This window comes from Lactuca serriola, chromosome 4 (genome assembly GCF_051521515.1).
Source record: "Lactuca serriola cultivar US96UC23 chromosome 4, Lser_US96UC23_V15, whole genome shotgun sequence".
Classification (NCBI taxonomy): domain Eukaryota; kingdom Viridiplantae; phylum Streptophyta; class Magnoliopsida; order Asterales; family Asteraceae; genus Lactuca; species Lactuca serriola.
Window position 1 is genome coordinate 224,095,717 of NC_136411.1, and position 5,171 is coordinate 224,100,887.

Sequence of the window (5,171 nt, forward strand, 5' to 3'; positions counted from 1 at the left end):
ATGGAATTGCATCAACTCACTTTTGCCTAAGTAACTAAGATTGGGAATTTGTAAAACATTTAGTTACTTTTGTACTTCATTATACTTATAATGGAAGGTTTTGTCCTATCATACCCGTTCAGCTAACGACCCTCCACTAGTCAAGAGTGCGGTGGGTAAGAGTGGATACCCATTCAATCGCCATTTTATAGGCAATTTCCTTAAACACCCCTTTTAGACTAGCTTTGTGAATGAGGCCTACTAATGGTAAGACTGACTTTTACTCATATATATATATATATATATATATATATATATATATATATATATATAATGTTAGACTTTTAATGTTATATATAGTATAGTGTGTATTTTACACTTTTAAAATACTAGGAGGTCAAATTTAACAATTATACTTTTAATTCAATTAAATTGTAAACCAAAACTTGATGGATTTATTAAACCTCTTTTAATTATACACCTTAATTAATTAATAAAACCATAAGGGTGTGATTTGAAATTTTCAAAACAATACTAGGGTTTTAGAATTTAACATTCCTAATTAAACCTTTAATCAACTTTTTAATTACAAAACTTGAGGGCAAGTTTTGAAACATTTCAAAACATTTAGGTTTAGAATTTAAATATACATCAAAATTAAACTTTTAATCAAAATTTAAATTCCAAAACTTGAGGGAAAGTTTTGAAATCTTCTTCCAAAACATTAGGGTTTAACCTATTTAAATTTCAAACTTTCAAGTTCTAATTTAAACTATAAAACCTAAAGGGATTAATGTGACAACCCTATATTTTTCCAAAAACAGTGTAACGCTCGAATGTCAAATACAACGAAAACTATTTGGAATCAACTAAATTAACCTCAAAAATAAAGTGTTCAAATATCTAAGTTGGGATGCATCAAATTTTAGATATCGTGCCAAGGTTTCCAAAAACATAAAGAATGTTCAAAACCGGGTTATATTGAAGAAATTATAATTACTGTATATTTACGACACGCCGTTAAAACGTTATTTAACGTAAAAAGTGAAATTTCAATAAAATGCATTTTTGCCTTAAGTATCTAAACAAAAGATGTAGAGTCTGCTAAACTGTAAACATACATAAAAAGATCACCCAATTTGGACCTCGTACGAAGAAGTTACGAATTTTCAAAGTTTCGTAACAGTAGTAGAGGGCTAAAAACTCGAATTGAAGATCGAGTGTTAATTAGCTAACGCAACCTAAATGAGAGTTGAAGATCTCCACAATAGGAGCAAATTGATATAAAGACAAACGAAAACAGACGTCGAATAAAGAAACTATGAAATTTTTAACGGACTTTAGGAGTCCCGGTCTATTAAAAATATATCATTAAAAATATAGTCAAAACTAGCCGACGGAGTCTAAATGAAAGTTGTAGAACATAATCTCACCTACGCGTGGATATAAAGAACGCGAAAAACGGAGCCCGTACACGAAAGTTACGGAATTTAGAAGACGGGAGCCGGGATTACGCCCCGCGTAATATGGGAGTACGCCCCGCGTACTAGACCCAGAGTCGAGTCCCATCCGCTGCACCTCTACGCTTAGCTAGACCGGAGTCGTAAGCCATGACGCATTGTTATGCCCCGCGTAACCAAAGTACGCCCTGCGTACCGAGTACGCCGGTAGTACGCCCCGCGTACGAGGAGTTTCCAGCCTATAAATAGAGAGGTTAAGCTTCGAGTTTTTGCACACATTCTCAAATCCTTAGTCACTCTCCCATACTTCTAAGCCCCAGAGAACATCCCGACACCCTCGGTTTCCGCACTCGAGCCCCTGACGAAATATCTACGCTGCAGAGATCCCCGAAGAGCCCGAAGACGCAACTTTCCGCGGTCGAAGTTCTGCTCAACTCTAGCCTCTCTCTCTTCAAACCAAGCGGGTGAGTTCATACCCCTACTTTTCAATTCTTTTCATGTTTTAGGGGGGGGGGGGGGAATACAAGTACATTACAAGTCAAAGTATCGTTTTATAAACATAATTATAATATCTATCTTATAGGGTATTGATACAAACATCTTTATGTATAAAAGGCCATTATATCACTAAGTTATTCTTACTAAATGGAAACATACTTTTTGAGAAACTATAATGAGTATAGTTAACAAGTTATTCATACATTTTACATATACATCTTGACAAATGAAATACTTTCAAATGAAGTAAAGTCTTTATTATCGTAAATCTGTTTATACCAAGCAATGTGAGATATTCAAACTTCAACGTACTCGTATGTATGCATTTCAAGTCCTGTATTATATACCATAATCTCTTGGAGAGAGAGCGTGATACTTGTGTATAGATCTATACAGGATTGACAACCCCGCACCTAAACTATTAGCTATAGTTAGACCGGCAGGTCTGTGGTGACAAATGTCATAACACTACAACACCTGAAGAATGTTGTTACAGGCCGTCAGTGTCAACAGTATGGTTATAAAACTCACATAAAAGTATGAAAAAAAGTTTGATTTACGAGATTCATATATGCATTCAGTTTTCCACATTATTTTAGCACAAAGTTTATCATTATTATTCAAGTATAGAACATACTAACGCACTCCAACTCAGGAAACTTTTCAAACCATTTATAGAAAATATTGGATTTTCTGAAAACCTCGTTCATCGCTTTACTACCAAAAGGACATACTTTTCAATGCAAAACACTTATGAACTCACCAACTTAATTGTTGACACTTTTTCGAAACCACTTGTATTTCTCAGGGAATCAGTAATACAGGTAACAACCAGCTTTTGAAGAAGGAACGCTAAGGACGTTTATCATTAAACATTTATATCATCATATTGTAATACTCTTTTGCAAATATGTATAACGCAACAAGATACGTTTTTGTTATATATATGATGGTTGTGTTACTTTCTTTACAATATTCAATTGTTGTGATACTACGTGAAGTCATCCACCCCCGAATGTTTCCGCCATTCTGGTTTGGGGGTGTGACAGATTGGTATCAGAGCATTGTTTATAGTGAACTAAGTATATCGAACCACATAAGATATACAAACTATAAATGCAAAGGGGACCAAAAACCCTCTGACAAAACGTTTTCATGAACAATATACTTCCTTTTAAAATAAATATACATTTTTACTAGCATGCATTAATCTCGTATCATGACAAGTTTTCTAAAAAGTATTAAGGCAAGTTACGACACTACGATTGAGCCTCGGGGTATGTAATCAGGTCGAGAATAAATATAGCCTGATCAACTATATTTATCCTAGATTTGACCAACGTACGTCGAGGAATGGTCATAGTGGACGACAAGCCAAAAACTTACCGAATACAAATTATTTTAGATTCGCCAATTTGAAATACTATAGGAGTATTGTTAAAAATAATTGTTCAATAAAATATTTGCGCTCCGTAGGAATATAGGAAGTCGTTAAATAAAAATTTCTTTTCTTATAAAATTCTCATACCTCTATCCTAGTACAGACAAATGGCCGGATTCCATTTACCAGGAGATCCCTACTACCCAAACCAAGGCAACGGCGGTTGGATAGAAGAAGACGCGGAGGAAGACCCAGAGGAAATCGAAGAAGAGGCCGAGGAAGAACCCGAAGGGGTTATCAAAGAAGAATTCGAAGTTGAAGTCGGAGAGGAATTCGAAGTCGACGAAGAGGTCAAGGAAATTTCTAGTGGAACAGACTCCGAGCTGGAAGTAATCGACCCTCCCATCCCTCATCCTCCCGAAATCAGACCATATAAACCGGGATCCATTCCCATGTGGGGAAGTCACCTCTACTACTGGAGCCGCCAGCAAGGTGTACGCCCTCCCTTCGGCATGTGTCGAGATTTTTTCAATGTCAGTGGGGGAGGCTCAGCTGATCGAGCACTTCATGTTATTGTGAACGCTATAGCTACCTAGAACTACGAGACGGACATGTAAGCAGCCAGAGTTCGCGAGGTCAATGCTGCTACTCAAGGTAACGCCGCAGACATCCGTCGTTTGGAAGGACTACAAGAGAATACCCAAATCTACACAGGAACGCTTCAGAATCAAATGATAACGGCACTAGCAGAAATAAGAGAGATGAAGGAACAACAAGCAGATCTCGAGAGGCGCCTGATGGGAGTCAAACAGTCTGATGCCGAATCTAGCTCCAAACGTGCAACACGCCGCAAATAGAGCTTGTTCAAACCCCAACAATTTTGTTATAAAATAGGATTCCGAATAAAAGTTTTTCCCTTATTTCCTTTTGTATCTGTAATGGAAGACCTCTAGGTAGGTCAAATTTTCCAAACAAGAAGCGTAATGTAACACACCTCAGGTGTGACCTATATATATGAATATGAAGTACTTCTTTGTATACCTCTCGGAACTTATGAGTGTTAACAAAAATTACTATGCCTACCTTGAAACCATAAACTAAAGTCAAAACAAATTACAAGATACAACTAACACACGATTATCAAAACATTAGGAACTTATAGTATTCGTTCTTATTTTTCTCTACCAAAACATGCCTCCTCGTAGATCAACACGCAGAAACTCAACTTCAACACCACCTTCACCACCTACTCAAACTATGGATGCCGTTATGTTCCAGACTGCTGTAACCGCAGCGATGGCTCAAATGAGCAACAACGGATCGGGGGGAGGAACAAACAGCTTTACAAATGTCCAAGGTCAAGGCCGTTCAGGGGTATGCACTTACAAAGACTTCACCAACGGAAAACCTATTCCCTTTTATGGGACTGGGGGAGTATTGGATCTATCTCAATGGATAGAGAAAACGGAAGTTGTATTCGAAATCTGCGCATGCCCTGAAGAAAGCAAAGTAAGGTTTGCTACTTTTACTTTCTCTGAACGCGCCCTGACATGGTGGAACGGCCACGTCCAGACACTAACCCTAGTGGTGGCGAACTCCATGGGTTGGGAAAACTTGAAACGAATGCTCCTTCGAGAATACTGTCCAAGAGGCGAGATTCAGAAGCTTGAACAGGAACTGTGGAGCCTTTCGATGGTAGGCTCGGACATAGCAGGTTACACCAACAAGTTCAGTGACTTAATAACACTTTGCCCAGGGATGTTAATCCTGGAAAGCCAAAAGGTCGAGAGATACATCTGGGGACTATCACCCCAACTTCGAGGAAGTGTGTTAGCTTCCAAACCCATGACCTT